Source organism: Halichoerus grypus, chromosome 3 (genome assembly GCF_964656455.1).
Source record: "Halichoerus grypus chromosome 3, mHalGry1.hap1.1, whole genome shotgun sequence".
Classification (NCBI taxonomy): domain Eukaryota; kingdom Metazoa; phylum Chordata; class Mammalia; order Carnivora; family Phocidae; genus Halichoerus; species Halichoerus grypus.
In genome coordinates, this window is record NC_135714.1 from 13,908,874 (window position 1) to 13,928,560 (window position 19,687).

The following is a 19,687-nucleotide window of genomic DNA, read 5'->3' on the forward strand; positions in this document are numbered from 1 at the left end:
CCTGAGTGGAAATCAAGAGTCCTGCGCTCAACTGCCTGAGCCACCAGCACCCCTGTTTTGCTGGTTTTCAAATAACCAGCACAAGTTAGTACAGAGAATGCCCTGCACAAAGCAGCATAATAAAGATTCAGGGATCGAGGTGTTCCCTTAGGCAAGGCTGGAGGTCTCGGTCTTTGGTATTTGGAATTTAGGCTGCAGTTCCTGGTTTTTCATGCAGCTCTGGGTGTGTGGCATAGTCCGTGCTTTTAATCAGATTTGAACGGAAGAATGGCCACTTGGCCCAAGGAGGAGTAGATGTGGTTTGGTTTCATCAACAATGCAGAGTCATGCGGGACTGTACCTCTTGTCCAACTTCTTAATGGGTCCTTCTTTGTTATATTTCTTCAATGTCTGAGTAGCACGCTCCGCAGAGTCCTGTTGCAGCTGCTCCGACATAGCCCTATTTTAGATCGTGGCCTTTTGGTTGCACACAGTTACCGTGGTTACCGTGGAGCGGGAGCTGCCACGTGGAAACCGTCTCCTGGTGGATGGCAAGGCTCCGGCAGGCTGCCCCACACCTCCTTTTTAGAAGCCTCTTCTTTTCAGGCTCTCAGGCCCGTGGGCCTCCTGGCACCTCTGTCACCAGCACCGCTGGGCAGCACCAGCTCCTCAGATCTCTGTTTCAACTCTGCAGGGCCCCTGCGAGCTTCTAAATTTTGATAGTTCCAACCTGTTTTTGTTCCTCATCCCTAAGGGTGTTAGTTGTTTCCTGCAGTTGCTACCTCTGTGCTGGAATCAGCCCATACTGGCTTGTGAAAGCCCAGTGTTAAGTTTTCTGGAATTTTGCGAGTCAGTTGTTAAACTGTTAGTAGCTGGCAATCTGCCAGCCTGCCACAGTGGGAGTATTTACACCATGGAAATTGGCAAATGCTACAGACCAGGTTTCCCCAAAGAGAGAGCTAGTTGTAAACACTTAGAAGCCCACTATTAGAGTTCTTTTTACTCTTTCGGTTACCTAGATAATAACTTTACATTTAGTTAAGAATACTTTATATTCAATGTTCAGTTAGTTGAATATTTTCTTTATTCAGTTAGTGTGGTTTCTGTATCCTGAGTGGACCGTGAATGACACATAACCTGTAGAGTTGTGCCTCTGTCGACCCCAGTTGTACTCCATGGAAACTGGTAAGTGTGTAGTCTTGTATTGTTTTGTTTCGTTTTTTGACAAATTTCTTTTGTAAAAGGTGCCTGACACTTTTTGTAGCAATAGCGTGAGTTGATGCTGGTTCAGTCTTCAGCTGTAATGTGGAAGGCTGTCTTGCCTGTTTTAGGATGTAGTTTGTAATTCTTTCCTCTGTATAGAAAGGATTAAGGTATGGCCACTAACTGAATTTTTGCTGAGCAAGGAGGATGGCATGTTTATTGAAAAAAAACCAAAACCCAAAACAAATAAATCAAATCCGGCTTCAAACACGTTAGGGTTCTCTGGGTCACAAGGAATCCTATTATAAATCTTTTGTAAAAGAAACAGCCGTTCCCTATTCCAGCAGTGGTATAGATTTGGTTTCACACTTCAGGTTTCTAAAAAGCTAGGTATACTTGATATCTCTGATTCCTTAATACATACACTCTGGCTCTCGGTAACTATATGCTTTCTCTTGAAGCTTTTGATCTCCATTTTAACTGCATAATTTTGCTTATTAGACTTGGAGAAGCCTTTCATTGGCCTTCCAACACTTTGATCTTGCTCAACATGTCTATGAGGCTCCACAAGGTTATATTCTAAAAAGAGATGCCAATATTCTAACATAATCATCAAAATAACTTGTAAGAAAAAGCAAACTTTTCACACAAATCCTATATTTAAAGATGCCTTCCTTCCAATAACATTCATTAAGCGACCATCTGTTTGCCTTTGATTATCATCTGGACCACTAATAAGGGATTTTAATCTGAGCAGTGTTATTTGCACGCTACTTCTAAATTTAGTGCTTTTCAAAGAAGTCAGCAAGGCTGGCCTCCAGGAAATATTGGCTTTGATGTAACATCTGGTTTTCAGGGAGTTTCTGTGTAGTGCCCAACTGGGGGGTGGACCAAAGGGCAAAGGGAAATCAAGTGACTTGCCCAGAGTCATGTAATTGGTTAATGACTTAACCTGCATTACCTGCAGTTTCAATCTGTACCTAAAAGTTCTAGCCTGTTTATTTCTATTCTGTGTATTGTATAGATACTGTAGATGGAGATGTAGCTGCCCCCTCCCTCCCCAGATATTCACAGATAGATAAGTGTGTGGATCTGTAAGACTAATTATTTTTATTTATTTTTTTAAAAGTTTTATTTATTTGACAGACAGAGACAGCGAGAGAGGGAACACAAGCAGGGGGAGTGGGAGAGGGAGAAGCAGGCTTCCTGCCAAGCAGGGAGCCTGATGTGGGGCTCGATCCCCCATCATGACCTGAGCCTAAGGCAGATGCTTAATGACTGAGCCACCCAGGCGCCCCTGTAAGACTAATTACTGATTTATCTATTCGCATTCATCTTTTTTGGTGTTCCTCTCTTTATTTTGAGAAGAAAATAAATTTCACTGCATTATCCTCCCCTTAATTAAAAAAAATGATTTGAAATAACAGTAAACTGTTATTGCCTGCAAAAACTTCTCTACAGGTAACCTGATTTTTTTCCTTTCAAGGGAAATGGAGGGTTAAATTGAATGGCTAACTCACTTGATTTGAGGGTGACTGAAAGGCATCATCAGCAGTCAACCTTTTTCCCTTCTCAATTGTTTTCTCCATTTTCCCTCCTTTCGCCTTCCCTGGGCTGGAGCTAACAGAGCTGTCAGTACCTAATATGCATGATTATATGGAAAGTTCAAGGTTACAATGCTTTTCATAAAAGAAATTCTTTTCTGTTATTTTACTGGGTCAATAATCAATATGTGATTTTAATATCCTAATACTAATTATAATATATTCAGTCTAATTAGTGCTTTTAGCTTTAAAGCTATTTTCACATTTATGGTTTAATTTAATTTTCTCAGGCTTGTATTATAAAATAATTTGCATATTATGTATGCTTAGGATTGTTTCCCCATCACCTAAAAGACCATTCGAATTTTTGTACAGCCAAGCATATCTTAATACCTTATAAATTAAGAAAATTAAAATTCTAATCTGACAAATTGGGGTTTAAGTCTCAGTTCTACTGGCTGTGTGACCTTGGGTGAATCATTAGATCTTTCTAACCCTCAGTGTCCTCATGTGAAATACCTGTCTCATAACACTGAGCGAGTGATATGAGATTATGTGTAAAGCTGTAGCACAGTACTCTGATACACATTAAAAGGTTAGGAAATAGTCCTCAATTTTCTTTCTTATTTTTTTGTTTTCTTCTATAAAGTACATTAATGTCCTGTGCTGGTTTGTCCTGTGCCCATTTCTGCCTGACTCTTAGAGATTTTGTGAAAATCAGTCACCTAGTGGGGTGAGAGGGGTCTTGGAAGTATTAGAAACCTGAACTACAGAATTAGATGAAATGGTGTGCAAGAGACTTTTGTATTTGGCTGGACAAGATCCATTCTCTTCGCTTTAGGTGGTGCCCCCCAAATTCCCTTTAAGAGAGTTCCTCTTGCTCTTTTCTGTGCCATCTCAGGAGTAGATCATAAAACTGATGTGTCCTCCCTTAGCCAAGGGCTGGGTATGAGTCCTCCCTTAGCCAAGGGCTGGGTATGAGAGTCAAGGGCTGGTATGTAGTCCTTCCCTGATCTGGTTCTCCAGCCTTCCCTTTGATTCTGAGAGCTACCCAATATCCCTTTTCTAAAGTTCTTTATGCCTAAGGTAGCCAGAGTTGGTTTCTGTTGCTTGCAACCATATAATCTCAAGCAGTAACAAGTGGCCTGAGGAACCATGACATTGCATTCCCTCTTTTTAATGATTTTTTAATATAGATTAGAAAACTTGGTGAAATCCCTTGGCTTAGCATGTAAGTGGCAGTATTTGGATTAGTGCCTGATTATCCTGACCACGACTCATGGACCTTCTTTACTAGATCAGGATTATACTTAAATTGTCCTTATTCTTTTCTTTCTTGGAAACAGCTCTACTTCCAGCTCCTTGTAACTGAACCTCGCCTATTTTCTTTAGCACATTATTTTTGCATTCGGTCTTCACTTCCGTCATTTGTTTTTCCTCCCACTTGACAGACCAAGGCAGTTATAACTTGGGTCTCACTGCTGTTCAGGGACTGAATTAGGACAGATGCTTGTCCTTGCCCTATTCTCCTTTCCACTAGTCATACTTCTGTATTTTTTATTTTGAGAAGTATTATTAGTTGATTCATTCATTAGTTGCTTCATTCATTTGTATATTCATTGAATCATTACTTAATGAGCATCTGTGATGTTCTAGGAAATTTTCTAGATGCTGGGAAGATGACAGCGAACAAGCAAGTGTCCTTTACGGCAAGGAGCTTATATCCCCAGTGGATTTATAGACAGATAAATAAAATTTTAGTAGAATGTTTGTCAGTGTTAAAACTATCAGGGGTAAGGATTTGGAGAAGGAGGGGTCCTAATTCATTTAGTGTGTTCAGGAAGGAACATTTCAGCAGAAACTTGAACCAAGTGAGGATGGCAGCACTGCGAATATCTGTGGGAGGAATATTCACTGAGATGGGCATATGCTTGGAATGTTTGAGAAATAACAAAGAGGGCAGTATGGCTGGAGGACAGTGAACAAGAACAGTGAGATCTGAGGGGTGGCAGGGGAAGACCATGTAGGGCTTTGAGGTCATAGTATGGATTCTGGACTTTGTGGGGGCAACCATGAAATCTTGGAGCCCATTTATACTATTCAGGATCAGACTGTTAACATCTCTTCCCAACCAGGTGCTTGGTGATTCCACACAGGTTATTAAACATTGACCAGCTTACCATTGGGTGGGAAGCTCTTGGAGGGTTAAGAGGAGGAAGGTGGCACAATCCCATTTATCTGTTAGAAGGGTTACTCTGGCTTTTCTGTGGAGAGCAGTTTAGAGGGGATCAAGAGTGGACGCAAAGAGACCAGTTGGGAGTCCATTGCTTTAGTCCTGGGGGTGTAGATGCTCAGGGTTGGGAGTAGTGGTAGGATACGCATGAAATAGTAGGATGTAGAATGTATTTTGGAGATAGAGTGACAGTGTATGCTGAAGAATTAAATGAAGGATGTGAGCGAAAAAGGGGAATCGACGAGTGTCTCCAGATTTGGGTTCTGAGCAACTTGCTTAATGGAGGTACTGATTACTATCATGGGGGAAGACTGGGAAGTGGCAGATTGCGGTAGGAACTTGTATTTGAAAGGTGTAGTTTGGATCTCTGTTTCCAGAGTAGAAAAACAGAAACGGGTGCCTGGGTGGCTCAGTCAGTTAAGCGTCTGCCTTCGGCTCAGGTCATGATCCCGGGGTCCTGGGATCGAGCCCCACGTCGGGCTCCCTGCTCGGCGGGGAATCTGCTTCTCCCTCTCCCTCTGTTCCTCCTCCCAGCTTATGCTCTCTCCCTCGCTCTGCTCTCTCTCACTTGCTCTCTCTCAAATAAAAAAAAAAAAAACAAACAAAGAGGAATTAATGATTGGGAAGAGTAACCGTTGTTCAAAGGTCCTACAGAGAGGAGGGTGGAACTAAGAAGTTGTCAGTTGGCCAGCTTTTGTTGGAAGTGAAGAATTGGAATTGAAACCCTTGAGGGCAGGTGTTAGCCTATTAAAGAGTCATTCACTTCTTTCTTAAAGTATAAGCAGGTTTCTACCTAACATTAAATTATACCCGTTAATATAAAGATCTCAAACAAACATACATACAAAAAATAAAAACTCGTAATTAATCATTACCTTTCTAAGCTTCAGCCAAATTCTCACCAATACCTAAAGAAATTGCTGATTATAGGGGCGCCTGGGTGGCTCAGTCATTAAGCGTCTGCCTTCGGCTCAGGTCATGATCCCAAGGTCCTGGGATTGAGCCCCACATCGGGCTCTCTGCTCCGCGGGAAGCCTGCTTCTCCCTGTCCCCCTGCTTGTGTTCCCTCTCTCGCTGTCTCTCTCTCTCTCAAATAAATAAAATCTAAAAAAAAAAAAAATTGCTGATTATAAAGTTTCTACTGAACAGTTCATCCTCTTTTAGGCGACACTGTTACCATGATGAAAGTATAGAACAATGGTTCAGAGAACAGGTGCTGGAGCTCAGTTGCCTGGGTTCGAATCACAGCTCTGTCCATCTCCAGCTGTGTGACTTTGGGTGAATTGATGGCACCATCTCTCTCTTCAGCTTTCAGGTCTCACAGCAGAGGAGAAATGCACATGGCTGACTAAGTGTTAATCCTGAAAGCTTTTTAAAAGTGACAGATGTGACTTTGCCTACATTTCATTGGCCAGAGGCAGATACATGGTCAAGCCTGACATCAACACGGTAGTGTTATTTCATCTTCTCACAGAGAGAGGGGCAACACAAGTCCCAAGACCAAGCTTGATTACAGTGTTCTTCAGAGAGTGACAGCAAATATTTTGATACTAATACAGGTACAGGGTAATATAGGCACAGGGTAATACATGGACCTCATCTTTAGCATCTAATGACATATGACCTTAAAGCTCTGGTTCCATATTTATTATTACTGACAGTATCAGGATTCTTTTCAAAAATGAAAAATTCTCATTAACACCTAGAAGGAACAGATCAGAGAATTATAGTCCTGGCAGCTAATTAGAAGAGAATAGCTTTCTAATCGTAGGATTTTAGATTCTGCTATTGCAGTCAGTTTCTTTGGGGGACCCAAGTTTCTATGGGTTTAGCATCTGGATTTTAGAATTGCTAGAATTTCTTAAATTTCTTCCCTGGCTGCCCCACAGGCATGGTATAGAAACTCTGTCACTCATTTCATCCCCTGGATCTCTTTTTTCTGTGAAACAAAGTAGACCAGTTGTCAGTCACTTGACTCACAGTCATGTTGTGAGGATTAATGAGTTAAAGTTGGTAAAATGTCTCCCGCTACTGAAAGGTGATAAATAGAAGGCATAATTATTGGTATTTTCCCATCTTTATTTAGACTTGAAAGGCCTTTCTAGTCACCTTTGAGATTTTGACATAAGCCAGCTACTGTGGTGAATTTCATTTGTTTTACCTCCCTTCTGTTTGACATTTCTCTACCCTCATCCTATCGCAGTGTCTTTAAAGAGGGAATGTCAGCCTTAACCTTTCATGTCTCCATCTGTTGATATTTTTGGCTTGTCTCATTGTTATTTTGTACATTTTATTCTATCATTTACAGAAATGTGCTCTCAGACCTATGCTATTAGCTAAGTAACACGGGGGCATAAAGGACAAACTGTAGTCATATGTTTATTCTATATAGTGCCTGGTGAGTTCACAGGGTGGTTCAGTGATTAACCAACATTATTCAGAAACGCAGGCTTCCAGTGAGCTCCCTGTCTGAAAGTCTCGTTACTAATTTAAAATAGAATTCAAAACAAATGTTTATTATTAATCTATTCAATACATGAACATATAGGTACTCACCACCCCTGGCTTTGACTAAGAGCATATAGAGAGAAGAAGGTTGAGAGAGGAATATTCTCTGGAGAGGTTGTCATTTCAGGAGTGTCATTTAAGTTAGCACTATTATGTCCACTGTGATTTTGCCTTTGGGGTACAGAAATAAACTGTAATGCTTCTCCAGCCAGGCAAATTTGGTTTCTCTCAGGGACATGCAAATAGATGGCTTCCATTTTTACATTTTCACTTATTGCCACTGTAAGGCAGATCTTTCTGCAGATTCATGTTTCTCTTTCAAAACTTGCCTCTGCAAAAGTGACTCACGTTAGACCTGCCTGACTCTAATCATGAGTTATTTGGCTCTCCTTTAGCACTCATGGAGGCAGGGTGGTGGTGGGAAATACCATTAAAGAGCTAGTTTATGTAAAACTCTTTCTATAGTGAGGCTCAATCAGAAATGTAAAATATGAATCAGAAAATTGGGGGTTCAAGTTTTGGCTCATTCCTGTATCCAGTCAACAAACATTTACAATGTTTATTAGGATGCTTGGTGCTAGGTGCATCTTATTCCTCGACCAGGTTTCTTTGAGCAAATCACTTGAGCTTTCAAGCCTCCGTTTCCTATCTGTGAAATGGGAATAATACACTTAATCTTGTTATGAGGACCTATCCTAGTTTTCTTTTGGTTGCAAGTTCCAGTGTCCCCTTATTCCCATGCCTTTAACCTAGCCATCCACTAACCTCAGTACTAATAGGAATGGAGTCTCAAAATTCAATCCTTGGAATCTTTTGCTTTTTACCCACTTCGATTCTTGACTCAAACTGTTTTCCTTAATTTACTCTGTTCCTGATCATATTGTATCATCTACTGTTGTTGATTTTAAGTAAAATCCTCAGCCTAGGTTTAAGATGTGGCTTCTATGAGTTGACACTTGGCTTTTGTCTCTGTTGCTTCTGATGATGTTGGTGTCAACAGAGCCTTGGTCAAGGCTTGTCTGGCCCTGACATCAACTTCTGCAGTTGACCTGCTGGCCTGGTGACTTGATTGGGCTGCTCTGGTCTGCCATAAGGGGAAATTTCACAGATATGGTCTCAGCCTCATTGACAATGGACTAGCAAGTGTTAGTGTGATCATCAAGGCTTTATTTAGATGGGGCTCAGGGCGAGACTTCAGGTCTAGTGAAAGAAGTCCTATTCAGGACTTGTGGAAGAACCAGTCCTATGGATTACTTCCAGAAGTGTTAAGAGACTGTCATGGTTTGGTGGGCTTATGAGAGACCAGAGCTTATTTTAGCATACTGGATCCTAAACTCATAGGACTAACCTACTGTCTCTGTGGTGGTTGTTGGGTCTTAGAGGGCTTGGATCAGAAACTAAGTGGCTGTTAGACCACAGGTTGTCGTGTTAGAGCTCACTGCTGAGAGGGACCAGGAAAGGTAGGTAGTAAGATTTTGTAAACACATTTGTAAACACATGACACAGATGTGGCTATCATTATTATCGACCCTATGTGGCCCATAGCAGGTACTCAATAGGTGCTTGTTGAGTGATATCCACTGCTTTTATTGCTTAGATTTTACTGGTTTATTTGTCAGTTGTTTTATTAGAAAAAGTCCTTGTATCTGTTATGCATTCATATCTTATTTCAAGGTGTTGTCTTTTCTCTGCAGAGTTCTGACAGGGTTAAGATGCTGGGTACTGGTGGTGGTGTGCCATTTAAGAGCTAGTTCACTTAAGCCCCAGATACAGGGAGGCTCAAGAAATTATGTGTACTTTTTTTTTTTTTTTAATTGAGGTATAAGTTACATGTAAAATTTGAATTAGAAAGTTGGGGGTAACTGAAAGTAATTAAAAAAAAAAAGAAAGTTGGGAGTTCAAGTTTGGGTTCACTCCTGTATCCAGTCAACAAACATTTCTAAAATGTTTCATAGGTGTGGTACTGTCTTCCATACTACCCAGTACTGTCTACCATCCAGTGAGTCCTTGATTCATAGCAGTGTTTCAGTATGTGGTGATTGAGTATAGAAATGGGAGAAGCTGTGAATTCCTTTTATCAGTAATCTTTATATGGTATGTACAAATAATAGCCCGGGCATGGGTTAGGCCTTCCTGGGAGGGAGTGATTTAATATATGTTAATTTTTAACTCACAAGCATTTTTTGAGAGTTAGAAATGAGAAACATAGTTGTAACTCTGTTTCCTAAGGCTGACTAACTACTTTTGTTCCATGGCTGGGACATTTGTTTAAAAGCTGAACAATATTAATGAAAATGAGTATCATTAATCATTACTCAGTTTTGATTAAACAAGTATTCTAAATTGCTCAACACATTATTCTATTTATGCTTCTAAAATCCTTTGTGATTGATCTTGGGTGAGTTGCCTGCCTTCTCTGAATCCTAGTTTCTTTTCCGATGCAGTGTGAACGTCCTTGGTTACCTTTCAGGATTTCAGTGAGGACTAAATGAAACCATGCAGTCCTTGGATAAGTATTTACTGACTGCCTCCTGTGTGTCAGGCACTGAGCCAGCTCCTCAGGGTGTAGCCATGAAGCAAACCTGACATTGTCCCTGCCTTCATGGAGATTATCCTCTAAGTTGTGAAACAGACATGAAATAATACAAATTGCTATTTAATTATAGTTGTGATGAGTGCTACAAAGTAAAAAATAAGGGGATGCTATAACTGGAGATTGTAGTTCAGGGAACCTGACCAGGAATGTGGAGTCAGGGAAGAAAGTTTTCCTTGGGAAGGAGACATATAAGCTAAGACCTGAGAATGAGTAAGACTAAGAGGTAGAGAGACTCAGGGAGGGGAAATGACCTCCTTGAGGGGAGCTTGGTGCCTTAATTAGCCGTGGTGGAATTTCAGTAAGCAAGAATGAGAGGGATGCATGTGAGCTTGGGGGGGTCATTAGAGATCTGATGATTCAGGGCTTTGTAGGCTGTGGTAAAGAATTTTTACTCAGTTCACTTAGCATAATGCCCTCAAGGTTCATCTATGCTATGGCAGATGGCAAAATTTCCTTCCTTTTTTATGGCTGAAAAATATTCCATTGTATTATATACCACATTTTCTTTATCCATTCATCCATCAATGGACGCTTAGGTTGTATTTCAATAAAATTGGAAAACCAAAAGAACTTTGAATCTACTTTAAGGGTTATAGAGACTATTGGAACATTTTAAACAGATTTGCAAGATAGGAAATTTTTATTTGACTGTGAAAGCAGTGTGGGGGAAATGTGTAGGAAGTGTGCAGAGTGGATGCAGGGAAATCATTAGGAGGCTATGATAGCTGTCCAGGTAAGAAATGTTGGTGCTTTGGGGCTGGGGAGGTGTGGAGAATGGAGAGCAGAGATGCACTGGATATGGCAGGTTAGGGAGAGGGAGGGGTTAAGGATAATGCCCAGATTTTCTGGTGTGAGCTACTAAGTGAAAGGTGTTAGTGGTGTCTTTATTGAGAGATGAGACACTGGAGGAGGAAGAGGTTTGGGGTAGACTGAGAATACTAAATTCATTTTCAGGAATGTTCAGTTGGAGGTGCCCGTGAGACACCCACGTGAAAACACCAGGTGCACAAGGGAACATCCAAAGGTTTGGAGCTCAGAAAAGAGGTCTGGGTGGAGAAGCGATTTCGATATAGAAGGGATTGGCAACTAAAGTCATGGCACAGGGAGATAGTGCAGGGTAAGAAGAGGAGAGAACCTAAGACCAGGCTGTAAGTAATATCAATATTTAAAGGTTAAATAGAGAGGCGCCTGGGTGGCTCAGTCGGTTGAGCATCTGCCTTCGGCTGAGATCATGATCCCAGGGTCCTGGGATCGAGTCCCGCATCGGGCTCCCTGCTCAGGGGGAGCCTGCTTCTCCCTCTGCCTGCCGCTCCCCCTGCTTGTGCACGCTCTCTCTCTCTGATAAATAAATAAAATCTTAAAAAAAAAAATAAAGGTTAAATAGAGTAGGCGGGATAGGCCAAGGAGGGTAGGAAAGAATGGGTAGGAAAAAAAACAATAGGGAAATTAAGAATGTGCTGTCATAGGACCAAACAAAGGGAGTTTTTAAAGAAAAAAAAGCATGAATGGGCATAAGGGATATTTTTGGAGTGATGGAAATGTTCTAAAATTGGACTATAGTAATGATTGCCTGATTCTGTAAAGTTACTAACAAGAATTGAATTTTACACTTAAAATGGATGAATTTTATGGTAAGAAAATTATACCTCACTAAGCTGTGAAGAAAAAAAAAGAGAAGGCATAGTAAGCATCTTGACAGTTGAAGAGGGATTGAGACAGAGGAAGACTAAGAATTTTTTTTTTTTTTTTTATCAAAAGGAAGCCTTTGTTAGAAAGGTGAAGGGTGTTTGGAAGGCGTCTCACACTGGATAGTGAGGAGTGGACATAGCGAGTACTGACAGCTCTTCGTAGACACTAATGTGCTTTGAAAACTGTAGATCACATTATATTGTATTGTAATTTTATTTTCCTGAAGCATAGCACGCTCTTCTTACAACAGTGATTTCCGAAGTGGGACACAAGAAGGAATAGTAGCACTTGCAGATGCTAATTTCATCTAATAATAAGAAAAATTAGCTTTACCAGTTTTTAATATGTGGAGCTGTCCCTTGGTCCACATGGGCTTTTTCAAAAACAGGATGTATGTGTTAGGGGAGAATGTGGAAGTTTCACAAAGCAGAGGGTGGACAGTCATACTGACCTCACTAGCTTGCTTACTTTAGTGGGATGTAGTATATTCCAGTTTATATCTGGGTAAGAAGTTGCACAGTTTATCTGATCAGGCTTTAATGAAATGGACTTTTGAAGAACAAACATGTATATTTTTTTTTCTTTTTTTTAAGATTTTATTTATTTATTTGAGAGAGAGAGGGAGCGAGAGAATGAGTAGGGGGAGCGGCAGGGGGAGAAGCAGACTCCTTGCAAGGAGCCCGACATGGGACTCGATCCCAGGACTCTGGGATCATGACCTGAGCCGAAGGCAGACGCTTAACCGACTGAGCCACCCAGGCGCCCCAAACATGTTTCTTTAGAATGTTCCTGTAAGAGGCGCCTGGGTGGCTCATTCGGTTAAGCATCTGCCTTCGGCTCAGGTCATGATTTCAGGGTCCTGGGATCAAGCCCCTCGTCAGGCTCCCTGCTCAGCGGAGTCTGCTTCTCCCTCTGCCCCTCCCCCCTGCTCATGCGTTCCCTCTTTCTCTCTCTCAAATGAATAAATAAAATTTTTTAAAAAATAAAATGTTCCTGTAATTAAACTGCATTATCAAAGATAATTTTAATTATTTAACTACAAAGAGGAAGAAGATGCCCCCTTCCTTCTAGTACAAGTTCTCTGTCAGTCAAATTACAATATCAAACAGTGATTTAATCTGACCAGAAGTTGGCCAAAGCATTTGAAACAATTACAATGATTTGAAATATGAATCTCATCCAGTATTGTTACTAAACTTTGTCCCATTTATTCTCTGTGAATATTGTGCCTTTTGCAAGCTATATTTTCCAGTTATAAAATAGCTATAAATCCATTAAAACCATATATTGAAATAAACTGAACTCAGATGCAAACTTTAAATTGCTGTGTCAAGGTTTTTTTTAAGAAAAACCAAGCATAATCAATACATTGTTTGCATCAAAATTCATATTAATTATTTTGTTGAGGGCACAATAATATAGTGAGAAATACCATTTGTTTATGCTGTACCTTAAATACTACTGTTAACCACCTTGGTCAGTTCAGGGCAAAGACTGTGGAGGAGGTCAAGTCTGTTTTTAGTATTCCTGTCCTTAGTTCCCACTCCTTTCCTCTATTCTAACCTCCTGTGCTTATGATCCTCCCAATCCATCCCAGATGAGCCTAATCCTGAGGTCAGTTCGCTTATTACACTGAGCAACTGTGGTAACTAAAGGTGACAAGTCTCAGGCATCCCTAATGCACGCATTCTCCTGCCCTGCCTGGAAGAGTGTAAATTCACAGTATGTATGGAAATCTTTAAAATTCTGCATAGTCACCAACCCCCAAATTCCACTTTTAGGAATTAATCCTAAGGACATTTTCAGAGCAGCCCACAAGATTGATTGATTGATTTAATAAACATTTTTTAATTTGGATTCAGTTAGTTAACATATAATGTATTACTGGTTTCAGAGGTACAGGCCTGTGATAGCCCATAAGATTTAGATTTAAAGATGCCACATTGCTGGGGAGCCTGAGTGGCTTAGTCAGTTAAGCGTCCGACTCTTCTTTCAGCTCAGGTCCTGATCTCAGGGTCGTGAGATCGAGCCCTGTGTCAGACTCCACACTCAGCGTGGAGTCTGCTTAAGACTCTCTCTCCCTCACCCTCTGCCCCTTCCCCTGCCACCCAAAATAAATAAATCTTAAAATTAAAAAAAAAAATGCCACATTGCTAATAATACAGAAAAATGGGAAACTATTTAAATGCCCAATACACAGGGTTATATTATGGTACTTCATCCAGTGGATATTATCCAGCCATTGGGAATGATGTTGTCAGAGAACATTTCATAACCAAGCTGTTTGTGATATATAACATTTAAGGAAAAGACAAGATAAAAAAATATGTATTTGATTCCATTATTAGGAAAAATGAATATGAGTAGAAAACAAAGATTGGAAGGATATGCATGAAAGCATTAAGAATCATTACTTTTTGGTTAGCACATTATGGATTTTTAATTTCTTTTCTGTGTTCACCTAGATTCCCTACATTTTCTAGAAGGAACATATGTTACTTTTGTAATGAGGAAAAATAAGTTATTGAAAAAAAGTTTGTCCTATCCCCTTTTTCTTTCCCATCACTCCCATAGAAAGAGCAGTCGAGATGATTAGGAAGATAGTGAGACCATTACTGACTGCAAATGGCCGGTTTCCCTGATGTTCAGGACCCTTCAGATATGAGCCAGAACCTCTTTTCAGAGCAGAGGGAAGGGTGATGAGCACAGAAACATCAGCCACAGTTACTGAGCACCTATCTGTGCTGATTATCCATCTAGGTTCTTTCTTGGAACACAGCAGTAAACAATATGATGTCCCTGGCCTTGGGAATTTTACATTCTAGTGAGTGAAGACAGTCAACTAATAAATAAACCAAGATATATATGATGTGTCAGGTGTTAGAAGGTCCATGGAAAAAATGTAGCAGGGTAAGTAGATAGAGAATGATAGGGGTACGTGTGCGCATCATGCGTGTGTGTGTGTACTTGTGGACTACATTAGATAAGGAGACAAAGAAGGCAACTCTGGTAAGATTATATCTGAGCAGTGTCCTTGAAGAAATGGGGGATGGACCCATGCAGTTATCTGGTTATCCAGGCTGAGGTAGCAGTCATTGGGAAGGTCCTGAGGCAAAAGTGAGAAGTGTGCATGTCATGTTTGAGGCATAGAAGGGAGGTTGGTGGACTGGTGGGTGAGCAGAGGTGAAGAGTAACGGGACTAGATCAGAGAGGCATGCAGAGGTCAGATCACAGAGAGTCTTGCAGGTCATAGGATAGGCTTTGGATTTTCTTCTGACAGTGAGATACCATGGAGTACTTTGAGCAGGACAGTCACATGATGTGATTTAAGTTGTAAAAGGATCACCCTAACTACCATGGGGATAATGGACTATGGGGTTAGCAGGGTGGATACAGAGAGCCCAGTTAGAATACTAGTGTTTAATCAGAAGATGATAGTGAATTACCATATGATTCAGCACTTCCACTTCTAGATACATGCACAAAAGAATCAAAAGCAGATCCCAGAAACTTGGTTCATAGCAGCATTATTCACAAAAGCCAAAGGTTAAAACAACCCAAACATCCATCAACAGATGAATGGATAAACAAGATGTGGTATAGACATACAATGGTCAGATTAAAAAGAAAATGAAATTCTGTTACCTGCTACAATATAGATGAAGCTTTAAAACATTATGCCAAGTGAAATAAGCCAGACATAGAAGGACGAATATTGTATGATTTCATTGATATGAAGTACCTAGGAAAGTCAGATTCATAGGGAAGTGGAATAGAGGTTACCAGGGGTTGGGATGGGGTTCGGGGGTGAGGAGTTAATTTTTTAAAAATTTTATTTATTTGAGAGATTAGAGTGAAAGAGAGCAAGAGAGCACAAGCAGGGGGAGCAGCAGAGGGAGAGAGAGAAGCAGACTCCCCGCTGAGCAGGGAGCCCAACGCGGGACTCGATCCCAGGACCCTGGGATCATGACCTGAGCCGAAGACAGAAGCTTAACCGGCTGAGCTATCCAGGTGCCCCAGGAGTTATTGTTTAATGGGTGCAGAATTTCTGTTTGGGACAGTGAAAATGTTCTGGAAATGGATAGTAGTGATAGTTGCCCAACATTGTGAATGTACTTAATTCCACTGATATACCCACTTAAAAATAGTTAACATGGCAAATTTTATGTATATTTTATCTCAGTTGGAAAAAAAAAAAAGATGCTAGTGGCTTGAGCTAAGAGGCAGAGGAGGAGGTGGTGGGAAGTGTTGGATTTTGCATCCATTATGAATATTAGTCAATGGGATTTTCTGATGGCTTGGATTTTTACACGTGAGAGCAAGAAAGTAATGAGTGGTATTGCCAAGTTTGTGGGCTGAGCCACCAGAAGCATGGGGTTGCCATTTCTTGAGATGGGGGAGTCTGTGGGAGGAGAAGGTAAGAGACTCAAGCAGAAGGTTTCAGATGGGCCAAATTTGAGAGGCTTATAAGACATCCAGGTGACGATGGTGAGTTATCCCTGTGCTAATCGGTGGTCCATCCAGCGGGTCTTCCCTTCGGATTAGGATTTTGCCATAGAATTACAGTATGGAGTATGTTATTTAAAATACATCAGTTATCTAAATTATCTGTCCCATTTTATTTGAACATATCATATTAAACAGATAGATAAGTAGGTAGGTAGGTAGATAGATAGATAATTACATGAATAAAATAAAGCAGGCCAGCTTTCCAGGACAATAGAGCAAGAGATGTGGTGTTCTGGTGATGATTCTTAGTGTAGAATTTGTGGCTGTGTAATCTGGGGCTAATTGCACTTTTGAAATCAGCACATTTTGTTCATTTTCTTTTATCATGAGGTGGCCCTAATTCATTTGGTGCTTCAGATAAAGTTTAATGGAAGAATCTCAGAGTCACCCTGATCTTCTTTACTTGACAAATTAGGGTAATATAGAACTCAGATCTAACCCGAGCTCAGAGTTGTTAAATACTTTAATTTTCATCTGTGTTTTGTGTTGGAAAATAATTTTAATATTAAAGGACAGCTGTAGACTGCTAATGACTTGAATACAGTTTGACTGTTTTCATGAAGTGCTCTGTGGGATGTCAGAATATTTAATTCAGGATGTTAAAAACATCCCAAAATGTCACAATAATTATATCACAGCAGGCAATTAAAACGCTGGAAAATGCCAACTGACTAAGAGTGTTCCTTGTTATTTAGGAAACTATTAAGAACCTGACACATAAAGTAAAAAATGCTGGTTATAACTTTCTATTTAAATAGATAATTTCATCACCAGATAAGAAATTGACACTTGATAGAGTCGGGGGTCATGTTAAAAATGCAGCTCAAGGAGGAACTAAGGAAGAGATCTCTAGTTGATCTTTAACTTTATAATATCTATATTCACACATTATAAAAAACATTGTTTGGTTTTTCATATCATACCATATGTGCTGCAATATCCTCCATATAATGGTTGTGTTAATTATATCATATGTTGGCAGCCTTAATTGATCTGATTTTGCCATCCTAAATTATGGGCAGTGGAATAATTTCCTCATTTTTTCAAATTGTACTTTTGTTAATCCTAATGGATTAACAATGTAATGCTGAAGACCAGGGGCAGTGTTTCTTTAATCCCTGAGGATTAGAGTGTCATTCTCAGTGGGGATGTTAAGAACTGACTACGATTAGCTAGAAGGGGAAATATTCAGGCAGAGTAAGATACAGAAAACAGAGTGTACCAAAGTCCCAAGATGTTAAATGCAAGTACAGACATGTGATTATCTTGGGCATAAGTGAGCAGTTTGCCCATGCAACTGTAACATTTGCATGGACTGTGTGTATGGACAAAGAACCCTCGGTTCACCTGAAGCTGCATTTTGGGAAACTATGTCCAAGTTTGAAATGGGTCCCCTGGAGGGTTTAATGTTATCTGTAATCAACATACTTAAGAAGGACAAGTTAAGATATATAATTAACGTAATAGCATCCATAGAGAGCAGGAACTCTTACTACTAGCATTTATTTTTTATTTTGGGAAATATGAGAAACAATTGCCTTGCCTTCGAGAAACATCTATGCCTAAGTGAGGTAATGTCATAAAGTACCTAACATGATTTGTCCAGAAGAGTAGTTGCTTGAAACATTTTAATTTCTTCTTTCCTTTGTGAAAATAGGCATCGACACAAAGAATTGTGGTGTAGAGATGGCATTTGGGCTGAGCATTAAAAGGGTAAATAGACAAGACAGAAGAGGGAAAAAATGCCTTGGAATAATGTCCAAACTCAGGGGTAGAGTTTAGTGTTTATACAATTTTGGGGGTTCTCTTTAAGAAAAACAACACAGCACTATCAATACAAAAATTAAGAACAAAAGTAAACATTTAATTTAGAATGAGAAAAGAGGGGCGCCTGGGTGGCTCATTTGGTTAAGCATCTGCCTTTGGCTCCGGTCATGATCCCTGAGTTCAGTGGAGAGTCTGCTTCTCCCTCTCTCCCTCCCCCTGCTCGTGCTCTCTCTCTTACTCTCTCTCTCAAATAAATAAATAAAATCTTAAAAAAAAAAGAATGAAAAAAGAAAACAACAAATTACACATTAAAAAAATCTGAGAAATGCCACAAATATCCTAAAATTGAGAAAAATAAAATTTTATTTTTATTAACTATCTACCTGCCACACTGCTAGAATACCTTTTCTTCATTTGTTAGCTGCATAATTTTTGATTTTTTCATATGACAATGATTTTGTAATATCTTTTATAGAGAGAATAGGTTAGTAATTCAGTTGTTTCTCATGGTAATCAAAATTTGATTTTTTAACATTGTTAATTTTTTTTTAGAAAAGTTTTCTTTTTAGAAGAGCTTCATGGCTCATTATTTATATACTTTGCAACTATTTAAGACTGTTGCCAAATTCAGGGGAACCTCTATTAAATTCCTTCCAAATATGAGTTGTAAGATTTCAGGGCATTCCAGATTTTCTTGTTCAGGACTAATCTTTAGTACCAGTAGAGTTGATGACACAGGTTAAACAGTTTGCCATTGATGTCCTCTCTGTGGTGGAGTATTAAGAGTTAATGAGGGGGGAGGAACAAGATGGCGGAGGAGTAGGAGACCTGAATTTCGTCTGGTCCCAGGAATTCAGCTAGATAGGTGTCAAACCATTCTGAACACCTACAAACTCAACAGGAGATTGAATAAAAGAATAGCAGCAACTCTCTGAACAGAAAAGCAACCACTTTCTGGAAGGTCTCTTCTGATTTGTTTAGTGTATATTTTTCTGGGGTCGTTGTTACCCTGTTAGCATTTTGTTCTCTCATTCGTCTATTCTCCTCTGGACAAAATGACAAGATGGAAAAACTCACCTCAAAAAAAAGAACAAGAGACAGTACTGACTGCCAGGGACCTAATCAATACGGACATTAGTAAGATGTCAGAACTAGAGTTCAGAATGACGATTATAAAGATACTAGCTGGGCTTGAAAAAAGCATGGAAGATATTAGAGAAACCCTTTCTGGAGAAATAAAAGAACTAAAATCTAACCAAGTTGAAATCAAAAAGGCTGTTAGTGAGGTGCAATCAAAAATGGAGGCTCTAACTGCTAGGATAAATGAGGCAGGAGAGAGAATTAGTGATATAGAAGACCAAATGATGGAGAATAAAGAAGCTGAGAAAAAGAGAGAAACAACTCCTGGATCACGAGGACAGAATTCGAGAGATAAGCGATACCATAAGACGAAACAATATTAGTATAATTGGGATCCCAGAAGAAGAAGAAAGAGAGGGGCAGAAGGTATATTGGAGCAAATTATAGCAGAGAACTTCCCTAATTTGGGGAAGGAAACAGGCATCAAAATCCAGGAGGCACAGAGAACCCACCTCAAAATCAATAAAAATTGGTCCACACCCCGACATCTAATAGTAAAACTTACGAGTCTCAGAGACA

The 19,687-nt window shown here is 40.0% G+C and overlaps 1 pseudogene; it reads right to left on the bottom strand.

The window, feature by feature from the left end:
- Positions 1-245: 245 nt before the first annotated feature.
- On the bottom strand, positions 246-726 carry LOC144381226 (dynein light chain 1, cytoplasmic pseudogene; annotated as a pseudogene).
- Positions 727-19,687: the final 18,961 nt, after the last annotated feature.